The sequence below is a fragment of the Ambystoma mexicanum genome, chromosome 2p (genome assembly GCF_040938575.1).
Source record: "Ambystoma mexicanum isolate Mex_15411 chromosome 2p, UKY_AmexF1_1, whole genome shotgun sequence".
NCBI classification, from domain to species: Eukaryota; Metazoa; Chordata; class Amphibia; order Caudata; family Ambystomatidae; genus Ambystoma; species Ambystoma mexicanum.
In genome coordinates this window covers 1,198,990,959-1,199,005,423 of record NC_090923.1, presented here as the reverse complement: position 1 = coordinate 1,199,005,423, position 14,465 = coordinate 1,198,990,959, and the positions used below count along the sequence as shown (strand labels likewise).

The window sequence follows — 14,465 nt, the reverse complement described above, 5'->3', positions numbered from 1 at the left end:
GTGGTTACGGCAGTCGGGGTTCAAAACAGAAACCCAGGCTTCATTAATAGACAAGCCGGTGGAACCCGATCTATTGTTTGGGAAAGCGGTCGAAGACGCACTTAAGAATGCCAAGGACGAATACGAGACTCTCAAATCCCTTGGCCAGCTTACCAACAAACCCCCTAACCAGAGGGGGAATAGTAATTTTCGTCGCCCATGCGGCCAAAATTCACAAAGAGGCAACTATGCCCAAGGACAGGGTACACAATGGAACAACCAGCAGTCTACCCAAAGTTACGGCAGGGGTAACAAGAGAGGTCGTGGAAGAGGCAGAGGCAGCCCCAACAAGGGAGGTGGCACGCCTCCACCAAAGCAGTGACGCTCAGTTCAGGGTCCCTTCTCACGCAACCCCAGTAGGGGGGACGCATTTCCAACTTCACCCAGGCTTGGGAAGGGATCACCTCGGACAGATGGGTGCTGTCAACAGTGTCCACAGGATATTGTATAGAATTACTGCAGCGTCCCCGGAACCACCCTCCACGACAAAGAATACACTCCTTAGAACATCAGAAGATCCTTCTCGAGGAGATCGCCATTCTGCTAGAAAAGGACGCGATAGAACTCGTCCCAGGACACCAGGTAAACAAGGGTATCTATTCAACTTACTTCCTTGTGCCAAAGAAAGATTTGACAATGCGCCCAGTATTGGACTTACGGCCTGCCAACAAGTATGTCAAGCCCCAAAAATTCCGTATGACCACGCTACAAGAGGTAATCCCCCTCCTAAAAAAGGGGGATTACATGGCAACCTTGGATATGAAAGATGCTTATTTTCATATTTCCATGCTCCCAGCGCACAGAAAATACTTGCGCTTCAAGCTGGACAGTCGCCACTACCAATTCAAGGTACTGCCCTTTGGGATAGCTTCAGCACCAAGGGTATTCACCAAGGTACTGGCGGTGGCAGCTGCACACCTACGCAGGGAGGCAATCCCAGTGTACCCTTATCTGGACGACTGGCTCATAACGGGGGAAACCCCAGGAATTTGCAGGTCAAACATTCAGAGGACCATCGACCTCCTCCACGAATTAGGCTTCTCTATCAACGAGAAGAAGTCAAGTCTGGTGCCAAGCACCTCAAAACAGTTCCTAGGAGCAATCCTAGATACTCAGAAAGGGTTGACCTTCCCTTCGGAAGAGAGAATTCGGAATATACTACTGCAAATTCCACATTATCAGTCAGGTCAACAAATAACGGTACGCAAAGCAATGCGGTTACTGGGCATGATGGCGTCCTGCATTTACCTGGTCCCCCACGCGCGTCTGCGCATGCGTCCCATGCAGGAATGGTTGGCGAAACAGTGGTCTCAGGCAAGTGGTCAGTGGGACGATCTAGTGGTCGTTTCGCCAACACTCGTACAGAGCTTACACTGGTGGACAAGAGAGAATCTTGCAAGGGGAAAACCCTTTTACGATCCCGAAGTACAGGCAGTGGTGACTACAGATGCATGCCTAACTGGGTGGGGAGCTCACCATCTCCACCACACAGCTCAGGGTCTCTGGTCTCACTCAGTAGCCAAGAACCACATCAACCTGCTAGAGCTTCTGGCAGTATTCCGAGCGCTTCAGGCGTTCGAGCCCCATCTGCTAAACTTGTCGGTGCAGATCCGGACGGACAGCACGACAGCCATGTTCTATCTGAACAAACAAGGAGGGACTCGTTCGCGAAATCTGTCCAAGCTTGCCCAGAAAATCTGGATATGGGCACTCAGACGGAACATCTTCCTGTCATCACAACATGTTCCAGGGGAGCTCAATTCCCTAGCGGATGCCCTAAGCAGAGACTCCCTTCCAGAAGAACACGAATGGGTCCTTCACAAAGATATCGTAGAAGATCTCTTCTATCGGTGGGGTTTCCCCACTATAGACCTATTCGCCACAAGCGAAAACAAACAATGCCCAGGATTTGCATCCAGGTTCCCCCAGCCAGACTCCCAAGGGAACGCCCTGTGGATGAACTGGTCAGGGATGTTTGCGTACGCTTTTCCACCAACTCCTCATCAGGAAGGTGGTGTACAAGATGAACAAGGAATCGATGACACTCATCCTAGTTGCTCCCATGTGGGCGAGACAACCATGGTTTCCACACCTACGCAGGATGGCGGTGTGCGAGCCCATCAAACTCCCAGCCTGGTACAACCTACTGTCCCAGCAACAAGGTCAAACAGTGCACCAGAAACCCAACTCAATGAACCTGGCAGCATGGCTCCTGAGGTCATAGGGTTTGGCCATCTCAATTTACCACAGAGGTGTATGGACATCCTAAAAGAATCCAGGAAACCAAACACAAGGCACTGTTACTTTGACAAGTGGAAGAGATTCGTTATTTGGTGCCAGAATAAACAAATCAACCCGGTTGATTGCACTCCTTCTAACGTTGTAACATACATGCTCCACCTGCTGGACGCAGGTTTGGTTTTTAACTCTCTGAAGGTACACCTGGCAGCCCTCTCGGGTTACACCACATCCCATAACAAAGTATCGTGGTGGAAAGTACCAGTAGTTAAAGCCTTCATGGAAGGAGTAAAGAGACTTCACCCTCCTATTTCGAACCCACCGCCAGGATGGGACCTCAATGTGGTGCTAGCTAAGCTCATGGGCCCCCCTTTCGAACCCATGCATAAAAGTAGTCTCAAACACCTGACTTATAAAACGGCCTTCTTAGTAGCCATTACCTCTATAAGAAGGGTCAGTGAAATTCAGGCTCTGTCAGTGCAGGATCCTTTCTTTACTATCCACAAAGACAAACTGGTTTTACGCACACACCCTAGGTTCTCACCTAAATTTATATCTAAGTTCCATGTAAACCAGTCCATCGAGCTTCCGGCTTTCTTCCAGAACCCGCAAAGCTCAGCTGAGGTGAAACTACACACCCTTGATGTGCGTAGGGCGGTCCTCTACTATGTAAATAAAACCAGACCGCTAAGGAAAACAGATCAACTGTTTGTCTCCGTAGCTACAGGCAGAGAGGGGGATCGCGTCTCTAAAGGCGCGATCTCGAAGTGGATTATCAACTGTATACAGCTGTTACACTCTTTCTGAAAAAACTCTGCCTTTTACGCCAAGGGCCCATTCTACTAGAGGCATTGGGGCCACTCTGGCTTTCATTGCAAATGTTCCCCTCGACACCATTTGCAAAGCAGCTACTTGGAGCTCTATTCACACTTTTACTCAGCATTACTGCATTGACACTCATTCCAAGACAGATACACAAGTGGGACAAGTGGTTCTAAGACACCTGTTTGCTCATGACCCTTCTCACATCCCACCTCCATCTTATGGTACTGCTCTCTAATCTATGCACAGCATGTGATCTAAGCAGATTCCACAAGCCTCAGAAGGGATACATTACTCACCGTAATCGTATTTCTGATGCTTGTATCTGCTTAGATTCACATGCGACCCACCCTTCCTCCCCTCCGAGAGAAGGCGCATGATTGCTTGTAGTCTTACCTTTCTGTCTATCTGCTTGGATTATCTGTACTCCCGCTACTCCTCATGCTTCCTCATGTCAGAAAAAATACAATCTGAGGATCCTAGACGCGTGAGGGATCTTGGGTACAGTGGACGTCACACTAGGGATAGTATTACTGGCACGCCTGTGTCGACGCCCATTTTCGAGTTTCGAAAAACAAACTGTAATACTCCGCAGCTTCCACTAGATGTCGGCCTATGCACAGCATGTGAATCTAAGCAGATACAAGCATCAGAAATACGATTACGGTGAGTAATGTATCATATATATATATATATATATATATATACACAAGCCCGCTGCCACAGGGTGCATATGGAGGGAACCTCTTTCCAATTTTGCTCCAACCGCAAGTACCCTTGGGTTGACAGACACGCCACCTGTAACCTCTGCTTGCCGAGGGACCACCCTGAGGCGAACTGCAGAGCGTGTAGCCGGTTCAAGGCTAAGACTCTAAAGGACCGTTCGACAAAATGTTGGGCCCACCACGCCAGGCAACAAGAGGCCATGGAAGCGGAGGGCACCTTGAGTGATGGCAGCGACGCCGTACTTTCGGACGGCGAGGGCAACGTGGCGTCGAAAGACAGCCAAGCGCAGGTCCCCGACCTCAGAAGTTTGTCCAGCAGGGCAGCTATGGGGAGCACACCCGGCGACGAGAGCGCTACCCACTTCCACTAAACACTCAAGTCCAACCGACACTCGAAGTGCGTGTCGAGTTCTCAGAAAGAGGCCCACAAAGAACGGTCCACCGAATCGGTGTCCTCTGGGCGTTCTCGGTCAAGATCGCCGCATGACACCAGGCAACCATCCACTGTTGCCAAGAGTGCCTCACTCACCACAGTAATGGAGGTACGATCGTCGGAAGACTAAGCCGACCTCCATCCCCAGGCCGCACTCCAGTAGTCGGCGTCAGCAGACTGCTCGACGGCGGTTCCTGTTTCCTGATGTCCTCACTCTAAGGAAAGGGACACTACCCCCGAATCTCGATGTCGAAAATATCTGAGAAGGTGAAAACACCAGGGAAGCACTCTTCCGCTCATGGGGAGGGGGGAAAACAGCAGAAGAAACCCTCTCTGCCTCTTCTACTCCTCTGGTAAATGGGGACAGTGCTAGGTCTTCTGATAAACAGCTAACCAAGTCCCCTGCACAAGCCTATAGGTCCAGTCAGGTTATAGAAGGGAAACACTCCCAGGAAAGGGTAATCCCCACCTCCAAAGAATGGTCCTGTGAGGATATAGACAGTTATGTCTAGAATGTCATCCCTAGCGGACTTCTATGCCAAGAATCCATATCACTCCCTCTCCTATACCCCTGACGGGGCTACTCCCTCAGGGTCTAGGAACCCATTACCCCCGGTAAGAAACCTCGAGTTGAGGCACCAACGCAAGGTCGGTCTTCTGACCCTTTCTACATACAGCCATACACTCAGTATAGTCAGGATCCAATACAAGAAGAGGATCCAGATTTGGTAACGTTGGACGACCAAACTGGAGTGGACTACTATGGGGATGACAAGGACCAAGAGGAAGATGACCCAGCAGTCTACAGAGTAGACTCCCTGGTAGGCAAAGAACCTCAGGTTACCGACTCTCCAGTCGACAACCAACCTCTCCTAAATGAGTTTTGGCTAGAGCGGCTGAACACTTCTGCATAGAGACCCAGGGAGCACAGGAGGAGAGGGACTTTGCCGAGGAACTAGTAGGGGAAAAGAGCCATTGCTCAGGCCATCCCTATTCTCAAGTCTATACAGAGAATTGACCCTTTCCCTTATCAATCCTAACCTCACCAGGGCTGTAAACCCAGAATCGAAAAATTGTTGAGGGCAGCCCAATCAGACCCGATTTACATAAAGGGGCAACTGAAACCGGACTCCCTGGTAGTAACTAATAGCCGGAAGAGGGCGGGAACGCCCCTATCTTTGTCTGAGGCTCCCCCCGACAAAGAGCAAGAAGATCTACGGGTTGGGAAGGAAAGTAGCCTCCACTTCCGCCTACCAGGCAAGGATTCCCAACTCCACCACTCTGCTGGCTAGTTACAACTGCCACCAGTGGGAGCAAGTTGCTGCACTTATAGACTCTGCACCAGAACCTTTAAAGGACCAGTTGGCACAGGTTGCGTCGGAGGGGAGGGCCGTGTCCGGTTGCATCCTTAAGGCAACCTTTGATGCTGCGGATAACGCAGAGCACTGTCATTAAGAGGCATGCTTGGTTAAGACAGTCAGGGTTTAAACCCGAGACACAAACATCCTTAATCGACATGCCGGTGGAGCCTAATCTGTTTGGCAAGGCGGTAGAGGACGCATTGAAAAATGCCAAAGACAAGTATGAGACTCTGAAATCCGTGCGACAGTTGACCAACAAGCCCCCTAATCAGAGGAATAGCAATTTTCGTCGCCCACGCGGCCGAAATTCACAAAGAGGCTCCAACTATTCTCAGGGGCAGGGTACATCATGGGGTAATAACCAGCAGTCTACCCAAAGTTATAACAGGGAAACAAGAGGGGCCGTGGTGAGGGAAGAGGCAGCCCCAGCAGAGGCGGCACGCCTCCCGCAAAACAGTGACGCCGAGATCAGGGTCCCTTCCCACGCATCTCCAGTAGGAGGACACATTACCAACTTCACCCAAGCTTGGGAAGGGATTACATCAGAAGGATAGATGCTGTCCAGTGTCCGCAGGATACTGCATAGAACTGCTAGAGCGTCCCCGAAACCACCCCACGCGAGAAAGTACGTTCCTTGGACCACCAGAAGATCCTCCTCGAGGAGATCATCCATCTTCTAGAAAAGGACGCAATAGAACTCGTCCCGGGCAAACGGGTAAACAAGGGTATTTATTCAACTTACTTCCTTGTGCCAAAAAAAATCTAACAATGCGCCCAGGCTTAGACTTAAGCCCTGCAAACAAGTATGTCAAGCCCCAAATGTTTCGCATGACTACTCTCCAAGAGGTAATCCCCCTCCTAAAAAGGGGATTACATGGCAACATTGGACATGAAAGATGCCCATTTTCATATTTCCATGTTCCCAGCGCACAGAAGATTCTTGCGCTTAAAGGTGGACGGTCAGCACTACCAGTTCAAGGTGCTGCCCTTCGGTCTAGCCTCGGCTCCAAGGGTATTCACCAAGGTTCTGGCGGTGGTGGCGGCACACCTACGCAGGGAGGCAATCCCAGTGTACCCTTACCTGGATGACTGGCTCATCACGGGGGAGACCCCAGCAATTTGCAGTTTAAACATTCGAAGAACGATCGACCTCATCTTCGAATTGGGTTTCTCCATAAACGAGAAGAAATCAAGCCTGGTGCCAAGCACCTCCAAACAGTTCCTAGGAGCTGTACTAAACACTCAAAAGGGGTTGGCCTTTCCATCAGAGGAAAGAATTTGGAATATACTACTGCAGATGCCTCAGTCAGGTCGCCAGATAACGGTGCGCAAAGCGATGCGTTTGCTAGGCATGATGGCGTCATGTATTTACCTGGTCCCCCCCCCCCCCCCCCATGCGCGCCTGCGTCCCATGCAGGAATGGTTGGCGAAACAGTGGTCTCAGGCAAGTGGTCAGTGGGACGATCTAGTGGTCGTTTCGCCAACACTGGTACTAAGGCTTCACTGGTGGACAAGAGAGAACCTGTCAAAGGGGGAAACCCTTTACGATCCAGAAGTACTGGCTGTAGTCGCTACAGATGCATCCCTGTCAGGGTGGGGAGCACACCTCCTTCACCACACAGCTCAGGGTCTCTGGTCTCACACAGTGGTCAAGAATCATATCAACCTGCTAGAGCTTCTGGCAGTATTCAGAGCGCTTCGAGCCCCACCTGTTAAAGCAGATCTTAACAGACAGCACAACAGCGATGTTCTACATAAACGAGCAGGGAGGGACTCGTTCGCCAAATCTGTCCAAGCTTGCCCAACAAATTTGTATATGGGCACTCAGATGGAACATTTACCTGTCATCTCAACATGTTCCAGGGGATCTCAATTCTCTAGCAGACTCCTTGAGCAGAGATCCTCTCCCAAGAGCACGAGTGGTGTCTACACAGAGAAGTCGTAGACATCTTCTCACAGTGGGGTTTCCCCACTATAGACCTATTCGCCACAAGCAGACAATGCCCAGACTTCGCATCCAGGTTTCCCCAGCCAGGCTCCAAGAGGAACGCCCTGTGGACGAACTGGTCAGGGATGTTTGCTTACGCTTTTCCACCAACTCCTCTGATGAGGAAGGTGGTCAACATGATGCACAGGGAATCGATGACGCTCATCCTAGTTGCTCCTATGTGGGCGAGACAACTGTGGTTCCCACACCTGCGCAGGCTAGCAACATGCAAACCAATCAGACTCCAGTGCTGGTACAATCCAACTATCCCAGCACCAAGGTCACAGTGCATCCTCAACCCAGCTCAATGAACTTGGCAGCATGGCTCCTGAAGTCATAGAGTTTGGACACCTCAACTTACCACAGGGGTGCATGGACATCCTAAAGGAATCTAGGAAGCCCAACACGAGGCACTGTTATTTTGACAAATGGAAAAGCTTTGTTATCTGGTGCCAGAATAAGCAAATCAACCCGGTTGATTGCACTCCTTCCACTATTGTCACCTACATGCTCCACCTGCTGGACGCAGGGTTGGTATTTAATTCACTAAAGGTACACCTGGCAGCTCTGTCAGCATACACCACCTCTCATAAGAAGGTACCGTGGTGGAAAGTACCAGTGGTTAAAGCCTTCATGGAAGGGGTAAAGAGACTCCACCTGCAAATTTCTAACCCACCACCAGGATGGGACCTTAATGTGGTGCTGGCTAAACTCATGGGCCCCCCATTCAAGCCCATGCATAAAAGCAGTCTCAAACACCTGACATATAAAACTGCCTTCTTAGTAGCCATTACATCGATAAGAAGGGTCAGTGAAATTCAGGCTCTGTCACTGCAGGATCCTTTCTTTACTGTTCATAAAAATGAACTGGTTGTGCGAACACACCCTAGGTTTTCACCTAAGTTTATTTCTAAATTCCATGTAATCCAGTCCATTGAGCTTTCGGCTTTCTTCCAAGAACCCCAAAGCTCAGCTGAGGTGAAACTACACACCCTAGATGTGCGTAGGGCGGTCCTATACTATGTAGACAAGACCAGGCCGCTAAGAAAAACAGAACTATTTGTCTCCGTAGCTGCAGGCAAAGAGGGAGATCATGTCTCTAAAGGTGACATCTTAAGTGGATTATAAATTGTATCCAGCTGTGTTACTCCCTTTCTGAAAACTTTGCCTTTCACGCTAAGAGCCCACTCTACAAGAGGAATTGGGGCCACTCTGGCTTTCATTGCAAATGTACCCCTTGACACCATTTGCAAAGCAGCTACTTGGAGCTCTATTCACTTTTACTCAGCACTACTGCATTGACACTCATTCCAAGACAGATACTCAAGTGGGACAAGCGGTTCTCAGACATTTTCTCATGACCCTTCTCACATCCCACCTCCTAACACTGCTCGCTAATATATGCACAGCATGTGATCTAAGCAGATTCCACAAACCTCAGAAGGGATACATTACTCACCGTAATCGTATTTCTGATGCTTGTATCTGCTTGGATTCACATGCGACCCACCCTTCCTCCCCTCTGAGAGAAGGCACATGGATGCTTGTAGTCTTATCGTTCTATCTTTCTGCTTGGATAATCTGTACTCGCGCTACTCCTCATGCTACCTCATGTCAGGAGAAATGCAATCCGAGGGTCCTAGACGCGTGAGGGATCATGGGTACAGAGGACATCACACTAGGGATAGTATTACTGGCAAACCCTGTGTCGACACCCATTTTCGAGTTTCGAAAAACAAACTAATACTCCGCAGCTTCCACTAGATGTCGGCCTATGCGCATGTGATCTAAGCAGATGCAAGCATCAGAAATACGATTACGGTGAGTAATGTATCCCATATATTCCCTATACTTGTGCTAAACACACCCACACAAAGCCCTCTGCTCACCAGAAAGTTAATCCGTGATTAGGTCCCATGGGCAGCTGATAAAACATGCCAAACATGTAGATCCCACATCTCCATAAGAGTCGCAACCTTTTCTGGTCTTAATCTCAGCATGCGAGCTAACCGTGCCTGACTGATCCAGTGCTGCATCTAAAGTTGAATTAGTCTCCCCAAAGTATCACCTCTGCATCATCGATGGTTGCTAAAACGTCCCACATTTTCTTGAGGTCTGCCTGCGCTACATTTGGCGCGTAAACACTGAAAAGCACAAAGCACCTGTTTTCCACATTAATCTTAATTGCAATAAATCTACCCTCTGAATCTACATCCACGCTTTCGACCGCATCTTAAATTCTTCTTCAGCAGAATAGCCACACCCATGGAGTTGCTGGCAAAAGTGCTAGCAAACGTTCACATACATTCTATTCAGTATATAATCTGCCTGTTCCAGTGTTTAATGAGTTTACTGCCAGAAGACAATACCTGGATGCTTCCTGCTTAGGAAAGTAAGGACGTTATTCCTTTTAACTGGATTATTAATGCCTTTCACATTCAAATACAAAGTTGAAACAATTTGTCACATTACCAGCCTAAGACCAGATGTGACCACATTCAGATCGCGTGCTGTATTGAGCATAAAGCCCAAAAGGCAGTTATGTAAACTCTTGTGAGAAAGTAAAGGAGCTTCCATTGCAAACCGCCATGATATCTGGAGCATCAATACATAAAAAGAAGGTAATGAAAGGACGAGAGAAAAGGAAACTAAGAGGAAAGACCATAAGTGAGAAACACACACCCAACCATACAAACTGGGTAGCAGAAGGGAGAACAGCAACTGCCCCACCACACGACATAATGGAGTGCTACAACCATGTCTTCAACTGAACGGTGAAATGTAAAGGAATAGATGAACAATAAATGTAGAGGTCATTGCAGGATTCAACATCTACTTCAGTCAGTCGTCAAACACAAACTGAGGACAGATAATCCAACTTTATAAACGTAAATCTCCGATGTAATGCCCTTTCAGTTTCGGAGTTAGCCCAGCGCATAAACGGGACCCCCCTTCACCCCCCCCCCCCCCCAGCAAATCAACATTTTAAATCGTTATCTTAGTACAATAAGAAAAGACAGAAAAGGCAACTGAGTAAAGAAAAACAAGAACGTTAATCTCAACAGGCCTGTGATTAAACAAAGGAATAGTTCCCAAATCATCCCAGGTAAATAACACCCCAGCGACTAGCATTATCATGAATAACATATGCAGGTCATCATGCAAGGGAGCAAATTCCAGTGCAAAGGTGCAAAAAATTAAACCAACAAAAGCGCACCATGTAGTATTTTCCATGCAGTGACCAGTGTATAATATCCAATTCTGGTTTCACATATTGTCCACACTGCAGCAGCCAGCACCACAAACACTGGAACCAAAACCACATTGTGGATGAAACCGTCTACATAAGAGAAGCGGCGCAACTGCATGTATCGCCTCACATTCAGCACCCCACTAGAGGTTCCCCCTGACAAGAAATGAAGTCTCAGCTCGGATATATCACCCTTGACTTTCCATTTCCGCTTCATCAGCGACCAGCTGTGACAATAGTGTAAACTGCACATGGCCCACTAGTTAAGTTTGTTCCCCAATGCAGACCGTACAAAATCCCAAGACCAAAGTGGGCTACTCAGCCATGCGACCGCAAGGGTTAGCAACAGGCCAGCATTAGTCTACACGCAATGCAGTTAACATGCATCCAAACCAACACGTACCGCTGGGCTCGGCCACAGCAGGGGGCAGTCGGTCACTCTGCAGGAAGGGCGAGATCGAACTTTCAGGTTCACAGAGCGCCCTCCATACCAAGTGAGGGTAGGGGGGGGGGTTTGTATGCCAGCAGCCACTTCAGTAGGATCAGTCTGAGTTCTCCAGCACCAGTCAGCATTCCGAACCTGTGGCGAATGAGGGAATTGAGGTAACGGACCAAGTGTTAGCCATGCTCATTCCTGATGGATGATTCAACATCACGAATAACAGAACTTTTAAACGGGACTGCAACCGGCTCAACGTAATTTTTAAAGCACTTCAAGAAATAAAAATAGAGCGAAGAGACAACCATCAAGTCCAACACAAAGCAAAGGCATTAGCTCACAATACAGCCGTAAGCTAATGTTTAGTCTCTTAGGGGTACACTTCCAGCAGCCCCAGATTGTAAGGTATCCAAAAAGCAATGGGCTATCAAGTGATCTGTGAATGAATGGGTAACTCCCTCCACAGCCACTTGTAGCCAGATATTCCATGCTAGCTGTCCCCGGCCACGCGTTGCTGTGGCTCAGTCTGGTTAAATGGAAAAGAAAGAAAAGCGCGCACGTTTGTAATGTTTAATTTCACAATGCTTGTTGGTAGTTTTTAATGGCTCTGGCTACCCTTTAGTTTCCCCATTAAATTTCAGAGCCTTCCAATAAGGACACACTTCAGTCATGGTGCCGATGAGAACATGCCAGTTCAAACTAATCAGCTGGGTTGTACCGGAATGCAAGGCGATTGTAATCGTGTGATTGCTGAGCACGGAGTTGTGTTTGACGCTGATCTGGTTCTTGTTTACATCTTTCAGCTTGTCGCGTTCGAAGCTGACCTGAAGCTACAGAACGCAATCGCTGTGCTCGCAACCGTGCATTCTAAAGTCTGGGTGCACGTCGCTCTGCTGCTTCCTTGGCACGTATTTGAGCCAGCGTGTGTTGCTTTTATGTCCAACAGATGGCGCGGTTTTTCAGAAAAAGCATGTTTTTACCTGTCACAGGTGTGACATCTATATGTATATAAAAACATGTGCCTATTCAAACTCAACGTGTCAAAATTTCATAAGTCGAACTTTTGGAAATTTAAGATTTTGAACAAACAAACATTTACATTTTTATTTAAATAGATAATAGGAAATGTGCCTTTTCCTCGCAAAGTGCTTTGGGTGCATAAACCACTTCCTCCGGGCAACAATGTCTTTACTGCAGATGTTGAGAAGCATGATGTTGCATCCATCACTCCATTTCAGATCTCCAAGTTCTTTGGCTTGCCTTAATTTTTTTTTATTGGAAATCTCAAAACGCTCATGCAGAAAGTATGGGCAGGCTTACCAATTGTAGGTTTGGGGGTCAGGGTGCAATGAGTTCTCCATCTCCAATGGCATCCCTGCGGAGGTCCTCTATTTTTTTGAAGAACATCTTGCAGAAAGTCCATAGGGCGACCATTTTCTACTTCAGGAAAACCTGTTATTCTGAAGTTGTAGCTCCTAGAGTAATTTTCACAATTTGAATATTGTGTTCAGAGATCCTTTTATGGGCAGCATCTAAGATCAGTCAGGTGTGACTTTTTCTCCAGAGTTTGAAACTGGTCTTTTGAACTGGAAACCCAAGCTTCCAAATCCTGTGCTTTTTTTTACTAGGGCTTGATCCTTTCATGTTCAAACACGGTCCACTTGATCTTATTAATGGATGTACAACTTGGTCCATGTTTTCAGTCTGATAGTCCTCAGCAGACTCCTTCAGCATGGGAGATAACCAGACCATGTTCTGAGTTTGGTTTCTCTCGCTCTGGCTTCAGTAACCACTGCATCATAATCATCCTACACTCTAGATCTTGTTGAAGTTGGAGGGTCCACCATATCAGCAGATTCTGCCAGGTTATGTAGTCGCCAAAGGATTTCGGGACAGGGAGCTGAGCCCTCAAGCTACCATCATTTCAACCGCCAGTCTAGAAACTCCTTTATTTTTGTATGTAACTAATTGAATCTTATACCAGGGTTGGTGATCTTGCCCTCTTTGCACTTCTAAATGTCATCTCAATTGACTGAAAGGCTGCCCCTCGTATGCCATAAGGTATAACTGTGAACTTGGATATGCTTTTAACCTCTGCATCCACAAGATGGGTGGCTAACTTTGCAGTTGGGGATATTTGTCTGCCTTGTAATTGGACGCGCTGCTGTCCCCATGCTATTTGTGTGGCATGGTTAACTCCTAACATTCAGTAAGGATTTTAATTTAATGTTTCAATTGTGGACACCATGTAGCACATTTTTAATGTGCCAGGTATAGGACCTGTACAGCGGTAAAGTGGCTTCTCTAATTATATAATCAATGCTTCATTTAAATAGTCATTTTTATATATTGCTTTTGCCAAAGCGCAGCACAAACATTTTAAACTTGGAGGGGTCAGTGTATGTGTGCCCTGCTTCCCCCCTCCCCCCATGTCTTGCAGACGGCATGTGGCTATTACAGTTTAGACTGGGTGTCGGCAACATGATGGAAGAGAACTATGCAGTTTTCTGTTTGTGTGGCTGTAATGTATGTTATATTGGGTTTATACGTTTAAACCTATTCTCTAATCCTCCCGCTTCGAATCACCGAACCATGCTTTTTTTCCCCGTGTTTGACTTTGAAACTTCAGTGCCTGCTGATGAATCCCTTGGTACCAAGCTCAGAGATTGACATTGACCATGATAGCCATCCTAATGACTACATAAATTGAGGCCCATGTTTGTACTTGAAGTCGCACCGATTCAACGCAGACATCTTTGACACTGTTGGAGAAAGGTTCTCTCCAGTCTACAACTTAATTTATGTGTAGATATGGCTGACATACAAGTGTTATAGCACCCCATTTCATTTTACCAATGTATCCTACATTATCCACAGAACTAGGTGACGCCTAACTTAAGCAGGCACACATACTCCCAGATTTACTTTCACTTCAAAGATTGAAGCATGGAAATGCTCCCAAGGAGGGTAGAGGAGGACTCTGGCAGTAGCATTTCCAGGCCTTTCCATTGAATCACACGTCAATTTGTCAGAAGATGGGCTAAATTAGCGATGTTCAGTTTGTGGGGGGCATGTGAAGGGGGGGTTCATACGAAGAACTAAGTAGGTTTGAAATGTTGGTGGCAACTGGGCTGAGACAACTACATTCTATTCAGCGGGTAAAACCACCAC

The 14,465-nt window shown here is 47.7% G+C and overlaps 1 protein-coding gene across 1 annotated transcript in view; it reads left to right on the top strand.

Annotated features, from left to right (window-relative positions):
* The window catches only part of NT5DC2 (5'-nucleotidase domain containing 2), a 355,042-nt gene that overhangs the window by 254,476 nt on the left and 86,101 nt on the right, over nt 1-14,465 (top strand). The window lies entirely within an intron of this gene.